The following is a 25,642-nucleotide window of genomic DNA, read 5'->3' as shown; positions in this document are numbered from 1 at the left end:
CTATGGCTATTTCTGCCTGCGGACCCCTCTTAGATGTACCGATTGGCTGAAAAGAGGTGTCAATCAAAATGGTCAGCGGCCATTTTGAGATAGAAAAATCGGTATTGTTTACATCTGAACAGACCTACACCTCTAAATATGTTTGGAGATCTGATCGCTTTGTTGGCTAATTTGAAATGATACTACTATGCTCCATGGATGTTTATTGAGATATACAGAGCTGCCAACTCTCGCGTTTTTTGTTCGTTCCTTTTCAAACTCCCCAACAGTAGATGGTTGACGCTGATTGCCCCAAGCAAACGCAGACGCTGAGAGGATGTTTTCAGTTGTGGGACTGAACAAAACCAAGAGAAGAAACAGCCTAGCATTGGATGACACCCTCCTGTCATCAATAATGACCATAAAGATGGCCAATCTGGAGCCCTGCTTCAAATGGGAGCCCCCCCTCAGATATCATCAAGGCCTCCAAGATAGGGTGACCAGACGTCCCCGACTAGAGCTGTCCCCGGAAATGTCCCTGTTTTATAGCTTGTTCAAAATAACCCGCAAACACATTGCAAAAACGTCCGACCAGCATACAGCAGCCTGCTGGTTATCGGAGCAATCGTGTAGTGATTATTTTCACCAACAGAGGGAGCTGTGCAGCCACATTACACTTGGTCGCGCACGCCACTACTTCATGAAGAACGTGAGAGCAGAGTGCCATTATCATCAGTTATCAAAAGAAACATCGTAATCATTTTCAGCTTTCAAGGTAGTAACATACTAACTATTTGTCTTAAATTAAAGTAATATGGTTATGTGTTTTATAACGGGGCTTCAACAGGATGCGGGATTGTCTTGGACAAATTTAGACGTCTTAACTATACCATGTGGTGAAGGTACACTCAAATATGAATAAATGAAATAATAATAATACACTTGCAACACACGTAGTGCTTAAAATGAGTCTAAAATGCAAAATAGTAGTTAAAAATAGTTGTTTAAAAAGTTGTAATTTCTGTAGGCTACAGTAGGCATATAAACAGCTTATGAAAATGGAAAATATTAAATTCAATAATAAATGTTAAAAATATTTGTTAAATGTTGTTTTATTTATCTCATATTTATGTTGTTTTATTTAGTTTTTTTGGTGAATTGTAATAAAACCAGACCAAAAATCCTAATAATAAAATTAAATCATAATAATTATTAATGTAAAATGTGGAACCCCCAACAATTAAAAAAAATAATTAATGAATAGAGAATAACAAATGAGATTTCGGTGATATTGTGACCACTCAAATAGGAAATGTCCCGGTTTCCATTTCAGAAATCTGGTCACCTTACTCCAAGAAGGCCACAGGCCAGTATAATCATGCCCACAGATCATAGACAAGGACTTTACCCAGCTTCTGTTCTGCATCTGATTCTGATTATGCCTCATTTTTAGTTTTTTTTGTAATGCATTCATCTGTTTTATTGCTTGAAAATGTTGTACTGTTTAAGCACTTTATTTGTTTCTGATGGACCATGTGGTGGGAGGCTTTGAATGAAGAATAATGTCCCTCCCTAACTAATCTTGTGTCGTTTTTGGCAGAGCATAAATCATTATGTGCTCTTAAGAATACAATTATTCACAACATAGGCTAGGTTTCAGTTAAGAATTAGTTTAATACCATTCTAATCAAAATATCAATCAACCTACCTAGGTCAAATCTTAAACACTGGTCTATGAATAAGGCTTTATTGTTGTACATAGGCAGCCATTTAGGCACAATAGTTTCATGGTTGAATGTTCAGCTCAAGTCTAGAAGGCCCTACAAGTCATGATGCCGAACATGAATCAGAATAAGTTCAGGTATTGCACATCTTTAGCAGACCACCCAAAAATCCACTAGAATGAAGGAAATCACACTTAATCCAAATCTACTTAATCCAAAATTTCCTGGGAGTGGAAAGCTTCATAGGGTGAGTTCCTTCAGTTTTGCGTTGTTTATTTGTTGGTTGGTGGTCTGACCAAGACACCGATTGTACCTGCTGTGTTGATTGTCTCTTAAAATGGTTTACATCATTCAAATCATAAGAATCTTTCTGAAGATATGTGACGTTCAGCTTCAGTTTTTCTGAGTTTCGCATATATCAAGACTTTAACCCCTTATACACCCAGTGTGCCGCCGACAGGAAAATGGACAGTTATGGGGTTTTTAAAGCATTAACTAAAGACCTTTGTGATGCAAAATTGTGAAGATTTTGTGTTTTCATTGAACAGCATGTCTGTGGCAGCCTGACAAAGTTTGATGTTTCACTATGAAAGAGGAAGTTGTTGTAACTCAAACATACAGGGCCCTATAATACACCCGGCGCAATGCGACGCAAGGCGCAGCGCAAGTGTGTTTGCTAGTTTGCATCCAGCGCCGTTCGCGTTTTCCTGTTCAGCGCCACGTCCTTAAATTAGTAAATGCATTTGCGCCAGTTAGTGCGCCCATGGGCGTGCTGGTCTAAAAAAGAGGTGTGTTCAGGCGCATTGCTATTTTAAGGAGCTGAAAATAGACTGCGCCATAGACCAACTCAAACCTGGTCTAAAGTCTAAAGTCAATGGCGCAATATTTTTTTGTTAGAGCGCGTTGGTAGAAACTGCGCCTCTGGGCGCGTCCACAGTGCGCGTTGACTTTGCTTATTACACACAGGGATGCGCATCACACAAACATGCCAAATATTAAAAACAAAAGGATTACAGTGTAAAAGAATATTATTGTGTAGGCTACATAAATATAAAAATGTAATGATGAATAGTCATTGTGTGTATTAGAATTAGGCTACCTATTTTCAATTCGGCCTATTACCACTTATAACGGATACAATCACTGCTAATTCATCCCACGCCTTCTTCACCTCGGGAAGCTTTGGTGGTTTCCTGCTTGTCCCGTAGATGATCAGCTTGCGCGCTTTAACTTTGCGCACGAGCAGATCGGTTTCTTCGCTTGAAAAGCGTTCAGCTTTTCCGCCAACAAATTCCGCCATGTAAATAGCAATCCGCCATGGCACAAGCGCATCTCGCTCTTAAAGGGAATGGGAGATGACACTCTGATTGGTTTATTGAACGTATTACTCATTAAGAGAATAGGGACAACCCATTTCAAAAATGCGCCCTGGCGCACGGACCGTTTTTCCGTCATTAAAATAGCAAAAGTGGATTTGGACACGCCCTGAGTGCACCTATGCCGTGCGCTTTACACTTTGCGTTTAGATCGTTAAAATAGAGCCCACAATGTCCAATCTGTCCCAAACTTCACAATAAAGGTCGATGAAATATCAAAAGTATGATATCATGATTCACTAATCAATGGTCCTTGCAGCATTCATTTTTTTATATTTTAGTTTCAGATGTAGCTGGCACTTATACTTCCAAATAGTACTAATGGTTTTGGACTCTATACTGAGACCCATCGCCCTGGATGCATGAAGTTTGTTTACCTACTACTGCTCCTTCACACAGAAGCTGTTTGTTTTGTATCTTTTTACACTTGTTTTTCTTTCTCATAGTTAAGAAATACATAATTGATATCCTTGGATTTTCGTGTGTTGGCAGTTTTTGTGGTGTGTTCATTATTTTTAGGTAAATGTTTCCATCATATTTATACTCACTTAGGGTCAGAGGTCACTGCTCCAGTGAGATTAGGAGGGATGATTATGGATGCGTCACTCTTCAAGGACACACAGCTGGGTTCTGGAGAAGCTGCTTTATCCATGTTACAAGCAGTTCTATAGAAACATAGAACAGAAATATCCTTTAGGTTTCCTCTGACACTTTACTTGAGGTGTTTCCTCAAGAGTAGAGGACTTCTTGGGTCCTAAGATCTGTGCTTTTTTCAGTTGTTCATAAACATATTAATGGAAAAAGTGTCATTACACTGTATTCAGCACAACCTAGGCTACCATAATATGTGAGCAACATGTATGTACCAGTTTGTATTTTTGAAGGAATAACGTTTATGTGTGGTTAGTCACTGAAATAAGGCCATAAAAAAATATTATATATGTGTTCACAAGACTTCTGGGTATTGGAGGTTGTAGACTAGAGTTCCCTTTCGAAGGGAACTTCAACTCTGCGTTTGAAACACTTTGGGGAACATCACACGTGAGCTGATGTCTGAAAGCCAAGTATCAAAAAATTTTTGACACTTGGTATACACATTTCTGGGCGTTTTCTGTCTGGGAGAGGAGCGCGCATAGACAGTGGGCGCTGTTTGTGTTTTTCTGTTATTTACTGTGAGCGTCTTCCTATCGGGACGCTCCGTTCTCGTTTGGCACTCTTCTTGAGGGAAGAGGTGTCCGCATCTGTACCTGGTGATTCTGGCCCCATTTGTGCTGAGGTAAAACGCCGACTGCAATCTGGAAGTTCGGCTGGAAGTTTGAGAGACTTGTATTCTCTCTCAGCTCCTCCAGGTCTGATTAGGATGAGTTGTTGGATGACGATGACGTCCATGTTTGACGTCATCGCGTCCGGCAGCGAGCGCTCTTCTGGCTGCTGTGTATGCGGAGCTGCTGGTGTTTTTGGGACATGCTTCTGGAAGGCTGCGGCTGCCTTGAAAGCGCGTTAAGAAAGGGGCCGCACACGGACGGCTCGACGAGCGGTTCCTTTCTGTCCATGAATGCTGCAGCTCCCATAAGCTTTCCATTCCTTTCTGATCTCTGCGTTTGAGATCAGGAGGGCATGGAAAAAACCCTAGCCTTTCAGATTTGTATCTGAGCCTAGACAGACAGGAGGAGGAAGAAGCGAGAATGAGATGGGTGATTGATTGTAAACACCGCTGCGTTTGTAATCGATCCCCCAGCTACATATATATATATATATATATATATATATATATATATATATATATATTAAAAAACATATATCATGCTCAGATGCTTCTTATGGTCAGACTGATGGCTGGACCCATAGTGATTATTTTTCTGTCGGCCTGCTTTTCCGGTTTGATAATGAGAGGATCTTTTAGGCTTAAAAGAATCCTAGATTCCATCCTTTCATGTAGAGAAAAAGGAGTATGAGGAATCTTCGGATTTGAGCCGCAGGAAGGTAAGCTATGTTTATATTTTATAAAATATTAAGCCAGAACATGTAAAGCCTTGAATATGTCCAGAACATGTGCAAAAGAGTGGAGGGAGCCTGCCTACATCGATCACATATGGTGTCTGTCAGCTTTAATTTTAGAGTCTGACTTTAGACAAGTGCAGACGGTGTACAATTTTGAATTTTATTACAGCATGTCTAAGCCATACTGATGATGAGGAAATTCCCTGTATTATTTTGTGCCAAACTTCCTCTGAAATCGGTTCATCTAAATCTGTCTCCCAATTTTTTTTTTTAAGTAGGTCTAAGAGTGCTGAATCATAGATGCTGTGTAGTTCGTAAATTCTGCTTATAGCCCGTTTTTTTTATTTACATTTAAAAAAATAAATCTAATAGAGAGGTGGGAGGGTATGATGGGAAGCAATTAGAATTCAATGCTACAAAGTCCCGAAACTGCAAATATCTGTACAAGTGTGATTTGGGAATGTCATATTTCTGTACCTACTGTTAAAAGGAGGCAATTTCCAGCAATATAAAGATCAGACAGTGAGACCACACCCTTTCTGGCGCAAACATCAAAAGCCTCATCCATCATCGATGGGGCAAACAAATATTTTTTTGTAATTGGTGCAGCCAGTGATAAATCTTTAAGGGAAAGAGATCGTCTAATCTGATTCCAGATTTTGATTGAATGTATAATAACTGGATTAGAAGTTAAACTAGAAATAGGCTGTGTGAATGGTAGTTTAGAACACAATAAAGCTGCTAGAGAGAATTGTCCATATGGGCACAGTGGTGTCATTCCTTACCAATATAACAATGCTCTTATGTTGGCTGCCCAATAGTAATACATGAAATTTGGGAGTGTACGAGGTCTCTGCAGAACCCCCTCCAAATGACACGTGAGGACATTAGCGAGCACTTTAGCATCAGTGTTAAGAAGGGAAATTGGACGGAATGAGCCGCATTCAAGAGGGTTCTTGTGTTTTTTTCAGGATTAAAGAGATAACTGCCTGACGCATTGGTTGGTGGTAGGGATTTCATTTAAAGCGATTCTTCAAAAACTGATAATAATAAAGGGGAGAGCTGTTCTGAGAATTTTTTTGAAAGAAATCTGTTGGGAAACCATCCGGCCCTGGTGATTTGCCACTTTGTATAGATCTAATTGCTAATGTTATTTCTTCAACAGTGAGGTCCTCCTCCAGTTCAGCAGCAATCTCCATGTCTGGGATACGTACATTTTCAAAAAAATCTCCCAGGAAGGGAGGATCCGCACACGAGTCGGAGGTGTACAGTGACTGGTAGAAATTTTGAAAACAGGAATTAATTTTTAAGCTATCAGTATTTTTTGAACCCTGCTCATCATTGATTGCAGGAATGGTCTGATTGGCAGTCCTTTGCCTATTCGCCCACCCTTTTCCCCATGCTCATAGCATGTATGTCGTGATTTAGAAATGAGGTACTCGGCATGCCGTGTTGAAAGGAAATCAACCTCGCCAAACTTCACATTAAAGGTTGATGACATGGCAAAAAGTATGATATCATGATTCACTAATCAATGGTCCTTGTAGCATTCATTTTTTTATATTTTAGTTTCAGGTGTAGCTGGCACTTATACTTCCAAATAGTACTAATGGTTTTGGACTCTATACTGAGACCCATCGCCCTGGATGCATGAAGTTTGTTTACTTACTACTGCTCCTTCACACAGAAACTGTTTGTTTTGTATCTTTTTACACTTGTTTTTCTTTCTCATAGTTAAGAAATACATAATTGATATTCTTGGATTTTTGTGTATTGGCAGTTTTTGAGGTGTGTTCATTATTTTTAGGTAAATGTTTTCATCATATTTATACTCACTCAGGGTCAGAGGTCACTGCTCCAGTGAGATTAGGGGGGATGATTATGGATGCGTCACTCTTCAAGGACACACAGCTGGGTTCTGGAGAAGCTGCTTTATCCATGTTACAAGCAGTTCTATAGAAACACAGAACAGAAATATCCTTTAGGTTTCCTCTGACACTTTACTTGAGGTGTTTCCTCAAGATCTGTACCCATCCTGACGTGCATAAATTAATTTTTCAAAAAGAAAATCCTGACCCCAGCAAGATCCAAAAAAAAGTCAAGACCTGAGCCTGAAAAGATGACAAGGATTTTTAAAACTTGACTGGACCCAAATGTAATCGACACAGTGATGTCTGTACACGACTGCAGCCCTGTGTGCAGGTGGAAAGTGGTGACTTCTGGTATGACAAAACCAGAGACGACAAATAAGAAACACCATGGCAGGTGTAGATTTAAAAGTATGCCCATCTTCCTACCTTATATGTAGATGAAATTCATTCTCATCTATTAGCATCAACTTAATTTAGATGGTTTTATGTAATCGATACTTGGCATAGGCATAATTTGTGTGTGTCCACACCACTTTTTGCTAAAGTTGATTTAGTCATTTTAATTTAGACTTATTCTTATATAAACATTGATTAGCGAACATAAACAGAAGCTCAACCAAACATGCTTGACAAACCTCATTGGTTTTTACAGAATCTCAAATGTGCTGCGTAACACGAGAATGAACCTCACTGGTTCTTGCAGAAGCTCAAGTGTACTGTGTAACACACAAAACTGAACCTCATTGGTTCTTGTGGAAGCTCACATATCAAGTTAACATTGAACTTCCATATACCACAACCAGTGTTGGGTATAACGAGTTACAAAGTAACGTTACTGTAGTCTAATTACTTTTCCTGATAACGCAGTAATGTAACGCATTACATTTAAAATGTATGTAATTTGATTACAGTTCATGATGTCAATAAAATTACGTTACTTGCGTTACAAGAAAAAAAATATTAGGTAAAGTGCATTTTTAAAAGAAATCACTTTTGGCTCGGATGCGTCATTATGAATCACCAAAGAATGCGTGGAGGAGGAAACCCGCTCTCAAGACGAGAGCGGTTCAACCTTGCCTAAACAAGCTAGATTGGATTTTTGTTCAGGATCGGAAGGGAAGGTAACTTCTGAACAATACTGTTTTCAAATGTTATTATAAATGTTTTCAGCAATTTGTTCCTGTCTTTAATGCAAATACATACAAACATAAACAGTCCAGCTACCACACACATACATGCTACACACAGCAAGGAATGTTTAAGCTCACTTGTTCACTGACTCACTAATCCCTATGTAGTGTATGTCATTTGAGTGCACTATATCTCCAAAAAGTGAACGACATGAAGTGAGTGAATTCGGACGCTGACATAGCCTATAACTGTGCGTCGGAGAGCTGGAGCTGTCACAGAAAAGGCTCAACACGTGATACTTTTATACGACATGTTACTTTATAAATAATATTAATAACAATCTTAATGACTTTATTTTGTAATCATACATACCATACCTGCCAGCTTTGTAGTTTCATCGATTGTATGGTTTGTCATGCTTAATATGGGTTCATAATCATTAAATACTATGAAAAAAAAAAAAAAAAAAAAAAAAACTGCAAACAAAAATAAACATTAACAAGTGTACAAAATTTCATATATTTATTAGTTTTAATAAATTTATTTTTAGTTTGTTAGAATCTCACGCTCACAGATGACGTGGTCGTTGAGCGCCCTTAGGCGACTGTTATGATTGCATTAGAATGAATAAGCTGGTAACACTTTATAATAACTCACGCTATGAAGCATTAGTTAAGCACTAGTAAATAGTCAATTCATCATTTATAAAACATTAAAAGACATTAGTAATCCATTTATAAATACAGCTATAAATGCTTTGTTCTTGATTTATAAGCATATCTATAATGAGTTTAATAATTGTATTTTCATACTTTATTAATGATCAATTTATCACTTATTATAAATAAAGCATTTATTAACACACTAAGTAACTAATACTATATGTCTAAATAATAAGATGCATAAATGTACATTTAAATAGTTTATTAATCATTTACTTACACTTCCTAAATGATCATATGAACCACTGACAACTCCTAAATAACTGGTTTGTCAATAATGTAATACTTAATTTAGAAATGATAAATTGATCATTAATAAAGTATGAAAATACAATTATTAAACACATTATAGATATGCTTATAAATCAAGAATAAAGCATTTATAGCTGTATTTATAAACTGTTTACTAATGACTATTAATGCTTTATAAGTGATGAATTAACTATTTACTAATGCTTAACTAATGCTTCATAGCGTGCAGTTATTATAAAGTGTTACCGAATAAGCTACCTATAGATGATTAACGAATATTTTTAAGTCAAGCTGCTGTTTTCATTATTTCATTTATTAATAATAAATTTAGGTAATCAGTAAAAGGGTTAAATACCACTAATCAAGATTGTAACACACACACACACAGACACAGAAAAATGTTTACCGAGTTTGGTGACTTTAGGTTAAACTAACCCCCCCACTTTTAAAAGGTGGCGCTGTAGAGCCCCTGCTCCCTGCACATTTCTAAGGCTTTGCCCATGTCTACTGGATGACAATTTGAAGCATGTTAAGAGCCTCAAAAATACCCAAGAATCTTATTAAAGTTTGATGTGTTACCATGGCAACAATATTTAAGATATCACAAATACTTTCACAGGTCCACATTTGCAATGCTTTGACATTATTGTGATGAAGTTTGAAGCAAATCAGGTAAAGAGGGTGATCTCAAAGCATTTTGAAAGTGACACACTTCCTGCTGCCAATTGGTGGCGCTATAACTTTGACTCACAATAATCACATCCATGTGATCAGCCTCCTATAACGAACACACAGCTGAAGTTTCATAAAAATCAATCAATCAATCAATCAATCAATCAATGTATGCAGACGTAATAACATTTCCTGTTTCCCTTTTCTCGCCATAAATTTGTTGCCCTGTTTAGCATCCTCAATGTCTTGACTCCATGCTGACCAAGTTTGGTGGTGATTGGATTGCATCCCAATTCAACTACTTACACTATGCCCTAAAAGTATGTATTCTTTCTGTGAACAAAAAGTACTTACTTTTGAGTGTGTAGCAAAAGAGTAGACAAGCTTTGGGACATACTATCACGTCATACAATTGCGTCTTTGCTCACTGTCGCATCCTGTCACCGTAAACTGGCCTGTCAATCATCTTACATCCTCCACATTTCATTTAGTTAATTTCCTACCATATTGGAGAGAAGTGCAACACGTTGATCTGCAGTCACGGGTCTTTCATGTGGAGAGCTCTCCTCATATTAATGCATAATGATGCATTTAAAAGTTAATGGCCAATCGGATCTTTATAAAAGTCCACATTGGTATTTGCAGATGAAAAATAACACAGATAACATTAAATATTTTCTATTAGGTTGAACTAATTATTAGTCACTCAAACCTCTCAGCGTCGATCACGCATATCCGCCATGTTTTGTAGTTTTTAACACTTTTTACTCGTGCTTGTAGTTCTGAACTGAATCCTCGTCCAACGCGCAATGGGTTGTGGGCAATATTAGCCTTTATAGTGTGTACGGATCCACACTTCGAAAATCTACCGGAAATAGTAGACCATCCGGGGACTTTTGGCATACTCTTTTTCAACATACTATGCTTTGGGACACACTTATTTTAATCTCACATACTTTTTAGGATGGATAGTATGGACATTGGGATGCAGGGCATGTGTTTTCCAAACAACCCATAATAGCCAACTTCCAGTTGAGCTGACATATAACTTAGAGCACTAAAGTTGTTTTGTCCGATGAGGTCTATATGTGTACAGAGTTTCATACAAATACATGCAAGCATGTTTGATAAATGGACCAAGTTTTTAGACACCGTTCAAGAGGGCGCTGTCGAGCCCCCCTGCTATGTCCGGGTACCAGCGTCTACCTGTCCCTGATGGCCGACGATTCCGATGTGTGTGCAAAGTTTCAACAGTTTTTGAGCATGGTAAGGGCCCCATAAATGGCAGAATAGGTGAAAAAAATCATCCTAAAGAAAAATATAGCTGCAAGCAGCAATGGTGGGCCCAAGCCCGATGGCCCTGCCACCCCGGTGGCTTCAGGGCAACTGTGCACAGCGGGCAACAGGCATTTAAAACAGTTAAACATCAGAGGACTATGTCAAATTCACTATACATTTACTGCACTATAAGGTGGCGCTATAGAGCCCCTCCTCCCTGCCCATCATACATTAAGTAAGCATGAGTCTGTTATATTGATGGGCAAACAAATCATGTATGAGCGCTCTCGATGCACTGATCGCATTGTATTTATGCACAGACACATTTCAGTACATCACGTTGTTTTCACACACATTCAGGATAATGTTTGGATTTGTCCTGTGTATGTTGCTGTTAGGGATGGAACCGTTCGGTTCTCCACCCACGGTTCGGCACGCGCTGGCACCATGGTTCATCCCAAATCTGACGACGCATCTATAATATGGTTTGTTGAAAATAACGTGCAAAACAGACAGACGGATTCGGCTAATGTTTGTATGTTTCAGTTGATGGATGTGCATTCTAGGTTCCCAATACGTTACTACAGCAATGATCAAAGGAACGCTCTATGCCCAGTCATTTATGCCATCATTTATGCCTGGGTGTTGATATTGTGCGCGAGTGCAGGTGAGACCTGAACATCTCACGTTACTATCTTTGTTTAAACTAAATTCTTTTAAACTATGACCATTTAAACATTCATCCATAAGACGCGAAAGAGAACTTGCACTCTGTGAGGATATTTGTGTGCGCGCTCATTCGAAGTGCATACATGGAGAGCTGCTTCACAGCACACATACTCTCACGCAAATTCTCTTTCAAGTCTTGCACCTAAATGGACAAATTCACACAAAAATTATGTCAACATGCCGTGAGGGTCTGCCGGTGTTGTGTCAAATTCTGACCCCCTGCCAGATTATTACCCCCCTAGTATTGGTAGGTTTAGGAGTAGGTGTGGGGGAGGGGTTAGGATTAGGGGTGCGGTTAGGATCAGGCAATCAGGTAGCGACTTAAACGAGGGGGGGGTAGTAATCTGGCAGGGGGTTGGAATTCGGCATAACACCTGTTCCCGCCTCCTTCCTGTATCAATAATCTTTACTACAATTACCTTTCAAAGGATCCTTATGCTAGGAATATCGCTATTTATTTTCAACTATGTGAATGTCTCAGTTGACAATATTTATTTCTATTCAATATATTTCACTGTGGATTCTTTGGTAAAGCTTTGCAAACAGACTTTTATGATATGGACAACATGTAAGTAAGTCAGATGTTCTTTGTCTATGTGTCAGTAAATCAAACCAGGGACTAAACGGTCATTTCTCTTTGTAGGATGAAAATAATGTGTTATTTAAATGGTGATCAAATTATATAAAGAAAATGATCAAACAATGCTCCCTTTGCAATCGTTGGAGCTGTCAATCAAACAGCGCAAGTTTATCAGTGACTGAGTTCTGGACGCGCGTTTCATTCAACCTGCTGTTTTATTCAATGAATCTCTTAGTTATATCATGTTTGCACTGTTACAATGAAAGCATTCGTTAGTTTACAGAAATTGAGTTGCAATGACGAGATCACTGCTTTCATGTGCTCAACATGTCTGTGATCGGCTGTTCATCACTGCAACCCTTCATGCCACAATCTGAATATAATGCCATATATTTAAATGTAATGCTGCACTTTGCACGATTAGTTAACCTTGAGAGCTGTAATAGTAAAAATGTGCTAAAAGGGAGAGTAATACTTGGCTATGTCAAATGGAAAAATGTCAGCCAATCACAGCAGAGGGCGTTTACACAAGTCACAGCAGACACGCCCTTTAAAACAGAGCATTCAAATAAGAGGGCTAAAATCATGGTGGCAAAAATGCCTTTTATTTCTAAATTATGAGCATTTTTGATATAAAAATCATACTAACATTATAATTGCACCCCAGGAAACATTATAAAACATTAAAACAATGTCGATCATGCTGACCTTCAATAACCCAATTCATCCATATAATATTTTTCTTATTCATCCTAATAAGAAAAAATGATTTTAGGTAAACATCACATTGGTCATCAGTCTGAAGTATTCATTTCCGTTTTTGTTGTGAAAGGGCCTTTACATTTTGCCAAAAATATAACTTTTTTTATTATTAAAAAAATAAACAATCAAACCCAGCCCAGGTGAGAAAGAGTAACACAAAAGTAGGCCTAACGCAATTGGTTTCTTTTTTAGGTAGTAACGCAACACTGGATATAGTCATCTTCATTAAATGGTTAAACTCAAAGTTAGATCTCACATTTATACTCACTCAGGGTCAAAGGTCACTGCTCCACTGAGTTTAGGGGGAGGGTCCATGGATGCGTCACTTTTCATAGACACACAGCTGGGTTCTGGAGATGCTGCTTTGTGTCTGTGAACATCCTCCTCCTCTCTCTTCTCATAGACACTCATTTTACAGGCAGTGCACTAGAAAAACACTGACTAAAAATGTACAGCCATTTTTATCACTAGATACAGAATGTAACATGACCAAAAGTTTTGGGTGTGAATTACGTATTTCAGTATGGCAGTGAATTGCTCACCAGCTACAATGGCTAGTTTTTATGACAGAAAAAAAGGTTAAAATGTAACAAATTTAACAAAAACTAAAACCCCAGAATATAACAACAAAAATAAATACATTTATAAAAATAAAAAGTAATCATGACATTCATTAAAAATATTTTCATATGAATCAATTAAATAATAAAAAAGTCCACGAGGAGTTGCAAACATAAAAGTCTCTATATTACATTACTGCTACACAATACAAATACAAATTAAGACAACACACATTGCCATTTTTAGTTTCAGAAGCTGTTCCTATAAGCAACCTGAGTGTGAGTTCTTTCCTTGATACAAACTTAATGTTCAAAGTGGAGATTCTCTGACCCCTGCCACCCTGATGTGTTCATTTTATTTCTCAGAAATCACTGAACACATAGGCTATTAAATAATGCTAATTAATGCATGAGAATGAATCCAGTAATGTGTTGGTTCAAACCTACCTCTGTCTCAACAGTGAAGAACATCAAACACAAACTCCACATCTCCTGATATTGTTTATGTTCGTCGTCTCACAAAAATGGAGTTCTTAAACTTAATTTCACTTAAAACATAAACTGGTTCAACAGGTCTGTATTTTAACCTGTAAGAGAGGAAAACAATGTCAGATGGATGAAAAATACCTGATCAGGTGGAGCTGTTTTTGTTCATTTCTGAATATGTCCACATCTAAGCATATTTAGAGTTGTTACAGTCGGTGGCTTGGTCTGTCTTTTTTTGTTTTGCCCCTCCCTTGTTTTTCTTGCAGTTGTTCTATCCTTTTTGAGCGTGTACGCACGCTCTCTCTCTCATGTGGACACACCTGTTCTTTGAGAGTGGCTGATTGATTGAGCTGACTGATAATAATGCCAACGAGTAGGAGAAAGAGGCAGACGACAGATTTTTGTGGGCTAGCCAGCAAACAAGTGTCTTTATATCTTTATTTATTTATTTATTTTTTTTGTTTAAATTCTTTACTTGGTTAAGTTCGTTATTATTGTGACACGTTTGTTGTGAGTGAGTGAGTGAATAAATAGATTTGATTACTGATTACGCCATTTACTCATTCTTGTTAATCTTACATAATCTCTCTTCACTTTGAGCTGTTGTTTACATGAGAGGTTGTAAAAAGAATAAGGTTCTCACTTTATCTCTGCTGAGATGACAACAATATCATCCACATTTAATTTTTCTCCTGAACAATATGTGAACACCATCCATCTTTTTCCTATGCTGCTTTGCATGAATAACTTTTATTAAACTGTAAACAATAAGTAAATGGTTAGTGAAAGGAAATACAATAATAAGCATTTCAGAAACTGAGTACAATGAGGTGACATTATGCAACTCACACTTAAACCATTGAACATTAAAAGAAATTTAAAAGTGTAAAAGCATAAACAAGTTACTTGAATAACCCCTAAATCTTCATTACTTCCACAGCAATATTACAGACATGTTAAGTAACACATAGCTTTTACAGGATAGAAACAATAAAATATAGCCTATTTTATGCCTAATTCTGTGATTAAAAATGAGATATTTTTATATTGTATAAAATCTATAATACAAAAAAAAATCTAATTTTTAATCACAGAATTAGGCATAAAATATGTTATATTTTGTTTAATATAGGGAAAAATTAGAATACAAATAATTTGTTATTGTTCAGGGGCCGTATTCACAAAACATCTTAAGGCTAAAAGTAGCTCCTAACTTGCCGATTTAGGAGAAACTCTTAAAAATAATGGGCGTGTCAGTCCTAATTTTAGGAGTCCTAAATTTTTGCTCTAAGAGTATTTCACAAAGCATTTTAGCGCTAAATCTAGCTCCTAAGTCTGTGAAACATTAGGAGTAGTCAAGAGGACTCCTAAATCACTAAGACCAAATCACAAACAGTCCTAATCCACCCAAAGACACTGTACACCATGAGGCAACAGCGATAGAGCCTTGGGTGCTGAACCTTTTCTTCATAAATGCAATACATTTTGATTTATATATTTGAATCTACAATGAGACGCCAAAAATAAATTTTTAACAAATAAATAAATATTGTTTGATTACCTGTGGCAATGGTTTTCATGAGTTCACACTTACAAATGATTGAATAGAGTAAAAAATATACATGTAATAAGCGTATTTGGTGTGCTGTCCAAGGGGATTGAGGGCTCCGAGCTTGGAATTTAGCCCAAACCCAAAGTTCTCCCTGTATCCCCAGCCGAGTGAGGAGCGGGTTGGTGGAGGGATCCAGAAAACTGTCGAAATAACTATAGGCAAGTCGACTCTCGTCTGTGTATACATTCCTCCTCTCGAGCTGATTAGAAAGAATGTTTGAATGTGTTCCTCCCAAACTTTGTTTATAAAACATATTTTGTTGCTTGAATTCTGATTCTCTTGAGATACAGACACCCAAGAGGTGGACAATTAACCGTATATACTAGTTTAATTAGTGACACTTAGCCTACATTTTGAAACCTTTATGGCAACATTTTATTTTGACTATGGCAACATTTTTATTAAAAAAAAATATTTATTTGAATAGAGCAACATTTATATTTTAAAACCTTTATTTTATTATGGAAACATGACACCTCATTCTACAATATTTCTATGATTAAATCGACTCCTCCCCATCAGCCAATCACTGTGTGTATAGTCCATAGCAACGAGGTCAACCCCGCCCTTACTCTTAGCTTAAGACTTCTCTCTATTCCTTAGTAAAAGTTTGTCTCAGCAGCTTTGTGAATAGGTTTTAAGAGAAAACTCTTAGCTAAGAACTTTTACTGCTATTTAGGAGAACTCTTAGTGGTAAGATAAAATGTTTTGTGAATACGGCCCCTGGAGTGTATTTGATTTCTTAGCAATTAAAAGCAAGAAATAAGAAAAAATCAGAAAAAAAATCAACCAGACAAGGGTCAGAAAAAAACATACTTGGTTACTAATGCAACGTCTAGGTTACGCATGTAACCCTCGTTCCCTGAAGGGGGGAACTGAGACGTTACGTCAGAACAGACTGACGAATGGGTCTCGCCCTGAGAGCCCAATCACCTTCGAGTGTTTACAAAATAAGCCAATGGTACGCTGAGTACCTTGCTCTGTGATATTTGCATCGTGAACTCTGCCCACACAGTGTGGGTATGTAAGGAGCAGCGTGAGCAACTCGCATTCAAGTCTTTGCTGAGGAGCCAAGCCAACGACCCGGCATTTCAGCGAAGCTGCAATTGTGGCAAAGGGACGTAACGTCTCCATTCCCTTCTTCAGGGAACGAGGGTTACATACGTAACCTAGATGTTCCCTTTCAGTTGGTCATGTTCGACGTTACGTCAGAAGAGACTGACAAATGGGGTCCCTTACAAAACACCACAATAGCTGTCTTCCAGTGACGTGTAAAAGTGATAGCACCCTGTCGTGAGACTCAGCACAAGCGTAGGATTACACTAAATACAGAATACACTGGGAAGCATACCCCAACAGGAATATGATAACAAGCTGCCTGCTCAAGGAGGTCTTACAAGGACAAATCAACCAGCATAACGGTGATAGGGAGAACTCTGAGGTATCCAGCCCATAGGGTGGAATTACACATCAAAGATGGCAAGGGGCTTGCCAAGGGAAGACACTTGCACCCGAAGGAGACTTACTGTGGAACACACGTAGGATTACCCAGGGAGGGGAATCCACACATGGCAGCACCTAGTCCAACACAGGGGCTGACCGAAGGGGCATGCACGCACATGTAGACATCAACAGTGCCGGAGGAACCCAGGCTTCTAGCTGTGGAACTCACCTGAGGAAAAAAAAGCGCACACATCCAGTCCGTAGAGTTGAATGGCACAGCAAGCAATGACACCAAGCAGGTCCTACTACTGGCCTGAAGAGGAAAGTACCTGAGAGGACACAGGCTCTACATGAATATTATAGAATCTCGCGAATGCATTAGGTGTCACCCAGCCCACAGCTCTACAAATGTCTGTCAGCGAGGTGCCATGTGCCAGCGCCCAGGAGGAAGCCACACTCCGAGTAGGCATGGCAAGTCTTGAGACTGATAAGCCAAGACAATAGCATCCACTATCTAGTGGGATAGCCTCTGCTTGGAGACAGCCTTCCCTTTCTGCTGGTCTCCAAAACAAACAAAGAGCTTATCTGAGGTCCTGAAGCACTGAGAGTTCTGTCAATGTAAATGCGAAGAGCACGTACAGGACAGTGCAGTGCCAGGGCTGAGTCTGCCTCCTCCAGGGGCAGAGCTTGCAAGTTCTCCACCTGGTCCCTGAAGGGAGTGGCACACATCCAGGCCGAGGTCTCACGATAACGTGAGAGTTACTCAGCCCGAATTCCAGGCACGCTTCGTCAACTGAGAAAGCCTGCAGGTCCCCAACCCTCTTAACCGAAGCCAAAGCCGTCCGGAGCGTAGTTTTCAATGACAAAAACTTGAGCTCTACTGAAAGCAAGGGTTCGAAGGGAGCCCTCTGCAATGCAGATAAAACCACTGCGAGGTCCCAAGAGGGAACTTGTTGAGGGCGAGGTGGATTAAGCCTCCTAGCTCCTCTCAGGAACCTGATGATCAGGTCGTGCTTCCCTAACGGCTTACCGTCAACAAGATCATGGTGAGCCGCAATAGCAGCCACATAGGCTGTGTTTACACTGGCACAAAAAATCTGATCTTTTGCTCACATCTGACACAGATCGGAATTAGATGCACATGTGTAAACACAAAAATCCACACGAGATCCGATTTTTTCGTATCCGATCTGAGCCACTTCCAAATGTGGTTTTAAATCCGATACATATCCGATCTCTGAATATGCGACCTACGTCTAAACACGCATATCCGATTCCCATTGTAATTCCAAGCCATCAAACGGCGAGGGCGGCACGTTTGCTCACTAAAACATAGCTTCAATGTTGTATTATGAAGCAAACGTGCTTGTATGCACTCGCTCTAAAAATTTGCAGCTCTATATTTATGTGGGAACTTTGTCTAACGTGAAAGAAATTGCGCACACATATTCAGCAGCTGAATTTCAAACTTGCCCGGTTAATTTAAAAGACCGCCATGTTGTTGTTTTTCTTATAAGCCAAAAGCTTCACTGTAGCTCTCTTTCTTTCGCGCGTGCGTGCACTCTCTCCCTTGCTCGCTCGAATTCATTCAAAAAATGGAATTCTAAAACAAATAAATGTAGATAAGATATCAAACACAAATTACCTTTATTTTCCAGTCTATATCCGTTCAGTCTGAATTCGTGCTGCAATACATCCATGACAGCTGTTAACTTATCCATTCTGACAGGCTAATCATGGCCACTCCATGAATAATTTTAATAGCACGGCCATTCAAAACCCGAGGATCTACTATGTGCATTTAAAACTATCAATGACAATCATTTTGGGGCAGGAAGTAATGTAAACACAGATATTGGATACCAGTCATGTCTAAAGTGAATGTAAACACACTGGCCAAAAAATTGGATATGGTCAAAAGATCGGATTTGTGCATTAAGACTATGCACTGTTGTGCATTAAGACTATAGCGTGTTAATTTAGGGTGTGACTGTCACAGACACGTCAGGTTCCACCTCACTCCCTTACCCACGCACTCAATCACCAGCATACTAATCACCGCCACCTGAAGATCATCAGCACCATCATTACCAGCACTATAAAGCCACCACACTCACACACACTCACTGTCCGGTCTCGTTTGCACTACAGCACATGTATGCTTACCTTAAGGACTCCCAACGACATACTTACCTGCTCCAGCGATCTCCTTCATCTCCTTCGTCTCCTGTTCTCCTCGTGTGCCTACCTACCTGTGTGTGTGAGTGTCTCCGTCGTCACCATCCATTGCATCTCTCCTCCAGCATCTACAAGTTTAAAAAGGACAGTATTACATTCCCTTCTTCTCTCAAGAACTTCATATCTGCTTACTATCACCCTGTGCTCTGCTATTTGTGTAATAAAACTCACCTGGATTGCTTTTACCTCTGCCTCCGTGTCTCTGTTGTAACAGAGACGATTATACCGGTATTGGCGATAACCAATTTGGAATTAATGTAGAAATGCTTAAAAAACTGACTTGATGAGATTGACTTGGTTTTGATTAATAGAACATTAATTAATAAAGTTTGAGCTCTGTGTTGAGCTAATAAGTATTTTGATTTTTTTGGTTGCACCTCCTCTTCTGTTGGTATAGAGCACCTCTTTTTAACATTTGTTACATTTCTGTTATCAGCAAGAATTTGGTATACAAAAAATAACGAAAGAACAAAGCATCCCAAAACGGATTCACATAAAAATAGACAATATTAAATATTAAATTGTCTTTTTCAAACTTAGGTTTAAACCTACCTCTCAACAATGAAAAAACATCAAATACAAACATTATCCAGTTCATAAATCCATTTCCTCAAACAGCTTTTCTCTCCTGCTGTTGTTCATGTTCTTCCTTTCACACATAAACTGGCTGAACCGGTTTCTGCTTCAAGAAAAAGGGGAGGGGGAAAAAAAAACCTGGATGTTTATCACATATGTATAGGTAAACCAGATACTTCCTTTCCAGTTGTCTGTCTCTAGCCCTGCCTTGTGATGTTATGATATATTAAAACTATTAAAATACTTAAATTGCAAGAAGGCATACTATTATGATAACAATTAGTATGTCAGTGTCACACAGAAGGATGCATACAGGTAAGTTAATATAACAGAGTTTATTAGATCAGAGGCATTGAACTGGAAGGAATGCAGACTGGTGAGTAGATAACAATATGGAGATGGAATGTAGACTTAGTTGGTTAATAATTGTAATGTTTGTTTGCAGGTGAACTTAGTAGAAGCAGACAAAGGGTAGATGGATGACAGAAGACGGGTAAGTATTCCACTGAAGCAGGTAGGGAGTCTTTAGTGTATGTATGGTTGAGACCAGACAAGGGAGTGCAGGAGAAGTGTCTCTTTATAGTGATTTGACAGTCACAGATATTAATTTATTTACACAAATTTCCGGATTTTTCAGAAATTCCCGACTGAAGGTGCTGGACAAGGACAGTGGTCTTCTCCACTATTTAGTGTCTCTAATGCTTCTACACAAATCACAATAGGCAGGGCTCCAGACCATACAAATTCACACGTTACGACTGTAAAATTTGGTTGTTATTTGCGTGTAATTAATACTGAAATAAAAATGTATACAAACTAAACAGACATGTTTAAAAAAAAAAAAAAATTAAAACTTTACGAAAAATGAAAGCAGAAAATATTTTGAATCAGATTAGATTTTTATATTAACAAAAACTATAATAGTATTAAGTGAAAATAGTGACATTCATTTCCTTGAAAAGTCACAAGATGAAAATGCCAAAACTATAAAGGGGACATATATAAACACAACACAGGATAACTAAAAGTAAGTGATTAAAACATTTAAGTTCATTCTAGTGTGGCTCTTAAATTATTTGGCGCCTGTTTTTTTTCCCCCCTATAGGAGCCAATGGCTCCTAATTAATTTTTAATTTTTTTTTTTTTTTTTTTTTTTGTCTGGAGCCCTGATAAGGTCTGCTGGTGTAAAAGGAAAGGCAAATAGGTGAAATGGTGGATACCAGTGGTGGAAAACCTGAGTGGCCAATATATCTTTCTGTCAGTTTTGTCTGCTGGTAAAAATCCTCCATGTTTTCAGGAGACTTCATCACCTCCAATCTGTGTAAAGTAAGAAATTTGAGACAAAAAGTATATGATATTGGAGTATATATTTCTTTGCTATTGAAGTTAGTTTGACAAAAATAAAATATTACATAAATTCTATGTTTGTTTTTTTTTTTTTAAGTTGTTATTGATGGATTTGATGACATGTGAGGATCCATCACCTTTGTTGTTTTAGACTTTATTGCATTTTACATCAAATTTCATACATTTAAACCAATACAATTTCCTCACTTGGCATTGAGGACAATGCAACTTCTTAAAAATCTAAAAGAAATAAAAGAGAGAGAGAGAGAAAAAAGCCAATATTATGAGGTAATTTAGTTTTTTTTTTTTTTTAATTTTTATCTCATTTTGTGTTTTTCCCTCCACAGTTAAAGGCATGGCACAGTGTTAGGAACTAGTCATTTTCTCTCACCCTTAGAGACATGACATTGTTATTATTTTGACAATGATTATAATACAACTATATAGAATAATGTATGTACTTGAGAGATTAAATGTTCAGCCATAAAGTGGTCCTCAGACCACATAACATTTTGTTACCATATAGTAACTACACATTTTTTATGTATGCCTAATAGTATTGTTTTTATGTTTTAAAAACAATTCCAACATATTTGTAAAGAAACATAATGAACAATGTATTGATTTAATTATTTAATAGACTTTTTTTATTAACAATTATGGTCAGCAGTCAATCTCAGGAGCTAGCCTCTATCAGAGAAGTGTAAGTATCCTTAAACCCTTTATTCAAAATTATTGTTATACTAATGAAAACATTTTAGGTCAGATTAAATCACATTTCCTTCTGTCATTTTTCAGGAAAGCAAAAAATGAGTTACCCTGAATATGAGAATACCCTGCTATCCTACCATGGAGTCCTGGAAGTCATGGGTAGGTGAGCAGGGCAGTGCTGGCAGGTTAGGAAGCCTCCAGGGAAGATCCAACAGTTCAGGGGGCCATGGAGGATGGGCCTTTGTAGTCTTGTCCAGGACCCCACTATGGCTACAGGTATATGGGTCAGGTCAGTGTTGTTAGAAATGTTCTTCCGGGCACGGGGAAACACAAGTGGCCAGGAGGGGATGGATGCATTGGAGAGACATTTGGAGGGTGTTAGTTTGGGGTGAGCTGGAGTGCCTACATGCTTAAGGATAGGAACTGAGTGATGATTTTGATTGTCCTCATTAGCTACATCAACAAAGAAATCTGAATCCGAACTGAACCATTAAATAGTAGTATCACTCCATCTTACCAGATGAGAAACAGACAGAAACTCCTACACTTGCTGTCCATTCTGTTGGATAGTGTCTTCAGCCCAGGTTATTGTAGAGGATCCAGCCATCTGTATTCTTGGGTCAAGCTTTCAAGTACTCAAGCGCACGACGAAGAAGATATCTTCAAGAACTTTTAATAGAATGAGCCAGGATAACAGAAAAAGCGCGTCTTGAACTAGTTTGATCAGCACATCCTGTCTGATCACAGAGTCTCAATTCACATTCTTCAGAGAAGATATCCAGTAAGAGGGACTGCAAAGTGGCAGTAACCAACTCAGACCAGAACGTAGAGACAGGCATCCTGGAGCAGTAGGGGTTCAATCTTCAGCTGGCTGGCAGTAGCAGGTCACGTGATTCTGGCTGGTCATGTGACCTGTCAGTGGCGCTGGTGGCAGCTGCTAGTCTTGTTTCTGGCAGGTCCGTCAGCGGTGGGCTGGTGGCTGGCAGAGTGTAACGCATTCCCTATCTCTATCACTGCATGGAAATACACAGTTGTATTAATATAAATATAACATTATGACTCTATTCTTTTGTATGATTCAAATTTTAGACGGGTTTATCTCAATTAAAGCAGTCAAATGACTGTGATCTCAACTGGTTGAAACTGACGCTCAGCCCAGCCAGCCACTGCTGAGATGCGAGTATAACGCGTTCTCTACCACTCTCGCTGCATGGAAATACATAATTTTATTATTATTAATATAATATTATGACTATATTATTTTGTATGATTCATGTTTTAGATGGGTTTATCTCAATTAAAGTCAAATGACTGTGATCTCAACTGGTTGCTACTGACGCTTCGCTGGACACTCAACCATCCAGCCACTGTTGCCTGTCATTCCAAGGAAATAATTCTAATTTGTATGGATACTGCCAACAGTTGTGACTATTTTATGTTTTGTAATAACACGTGTTATGCAATAATGTATTGCATAAAAAATGCCAATTAAAACGTGAATTATCCCAATAACACGACTCTTTCTCAACATTAATCCTAAATCTGGCGATGTATCCTACAGGATACAAACATTTGATAGGCTGTGGCGAGAGTCAGGGGAAGTTCAGGTCTCATTTCTTGCTTTTATGTTGAAAGGGTGTTTGATGTGAATATTTAGATAAATAAAAAAATACATGTTTACATTTTTTCATGTTAATGTAAACAACAGGCATTTGGGTAACATTTATTTGTCCATTTCTCATTAATTTGCATATATATATTGAAGGAATGGATTCTGGAATCCAATACCGCTTCAATATATATCTTTTAAGTTATTAATCAACATTTATCTTTCTGTTAAATTATTTGAATGGCTTCTTCAATGTATGTTAAAGCATTTATTTTCCTTTTTCAAACAATAGAAAATAATTTTGGATATTGTCTGTACCGCTCACTGAGAGAAAAGAACATGTTATCAGTATGTTTTGGGTAAAGTTTCCTGCTTAGATCTACTTCAACCTTGAAGAAGCTGTGAATCATGTATCTGTGTATGTGTGCTAAGTTTTCTGTGTAGGTCCCTTGTTACTGGTGGACAACTGGCACTGTGCTTGAGACCAGCAGACGCCATGTCATGACCCCAAAAAGAAATCCAGTACCTTAATCCATATATATATGGGAGAGGATATACAGTTTGTACAGTATAAATAAAAATCATAACGAGATCCAAAGATAGTGCATGTGTGTATGAAATATGATATTTAAAAAAAAAAAAAAAAAAAAAAAAAAGCAAACTTATATATAAATGTATGTGCATGTTTTTGTTGTTGAGCATCATATTTATACATCAGGCTTTTATAGCTCAATTTTTTGCAAATCAATCATAATTGGGAGATGGACAAATAAATGTTCCCCGAAAGCATGTTACATTACATCCTCGAAACACTTACATTAACATGAAAAAAGTAGTTTATTAGTAATAATTTTTAGCATTAAAAAATAGTGTATGAATATGAATAATCAAGCGGACGGCGGGCTTGGGTGCAAAACAGCTGGCGTGCTTGAGTACGAAGCGGCCGGCGGGCTTGGGTGCGAAGCAGCCGGCTCGAGACAAGACACTGGCGTGGCAGGCATGGCGGGAGCAGGCACTGGCGTGACATAAACAATTCCAGACATCCATTCAGAAACATCACGGTTTCTGAATGGACGGTTTGGCTTGATTGACAAACGCTAACGTTCGCCCATGATTTATATACCATCGACCTGTCCTAAAACGTTAGCACGCTTTGATCAATGGTTTGGAGATTGCGTGTTTCTCCGTTCGAGAGCGTATTTCCTGTTCACATCCGCGACAAAACAGCTGATTATTTACAAACGGAAGCTCACAGAAACTGGTCTCATTTGAAAGAAAATATCCTAAGCTAAAAGATGACATAGTGTGACTAATTGAAGCAGTTCTTATCAAAAGTGCGGGGGTCGACTTCTATCTTTTCAAAACTGCGGGGTTCCTGACCCCCCTGTCCCCCGTGCCAACGGCGCCCCTGGTAGTCTATGTATTACGCAAATGTTTTTTTTCCCCCAGGCAGTCGAGAACACAATGGCTCACTGAGTCCGTGGCGAAATATAACTTTAAGTGCCACATCTGTAGCGAATTAACTCAAATGGGAAATATTAATAATTATTCATAACTCAATATGATTTATTAATTATGATTAATTATGAATATGTAAATCTGTTAATCAGATTAACTGGATATAGCTACATTAATCTTAATATTACAATCAATTAACCTGTGGTCCAGGGAACACTAAGTGTTGATTGTTTAATAATTCTAAGAAATGTTCATTTCCATGTTATGGAAAAATAACATTCTTATTGTACAGTGCTACTTAGAGCATAGATTCGAGATCTAAATCACTTAAGAGGCAATTAATTAGCAAATGGAGTCAGAACCAAACATATATTGTGCACAATCTTTATTAACTAACTCACAAACACATAACTAAACTAACAAACACATAACATACAAAGGTCACACACACATTCACACATTAATACACACATACTCTGTTGAACCAGAGGAGGTACTGTTACTAGAGCTATAGGAAAAGTCAAA

The 25,642-nt window shown here is 38.3% G+C and overlaps 1 long non-coding RNA gene across 1 annotated transcript; it reads left to right on the top strand.

The window, feature by feature from the left end:
• The first annotated feature begins 19,984 nt into the window (after positions 1 to 19,984).
• Positions 19,985 to 23,915, top strand: LOC125245112. The gene is made up of 3 exons (XR_007179436.1): positions 19,985 to 20,307; positions 20,438 to 20,485; positions 20,630 to 23,915. It is a non-coding gene; the product is annotated as an uncharacterized LOC125245112 (long non-coding RNA).
• The last annotated feature ends 1,727 nt before the right edge of the window (positions 23,916 to 25,642 follow it).

Source organism: Megalobrama amblycephala, linkage group LG14 (genome assembly GCF_018812025.1).
Source record: "Megalobrama amblycephala isolate DHTTF-2021 linkage group LG14, ASM1881202v1, whole genome shotgun sequence".
Classification (NCBI taxonomy): Eukaryota; Metazoa; Chordata; class Actinopteri; order Cypriniformes; family Xenocyprididae; genus Megalobrama; species Megalobrama amblycephala.
The sequence above is the reverse complement of the archived record's forward strand: the minus strand, read 5'-3'. Positions and strand labels throughout refer to the sequence as shown.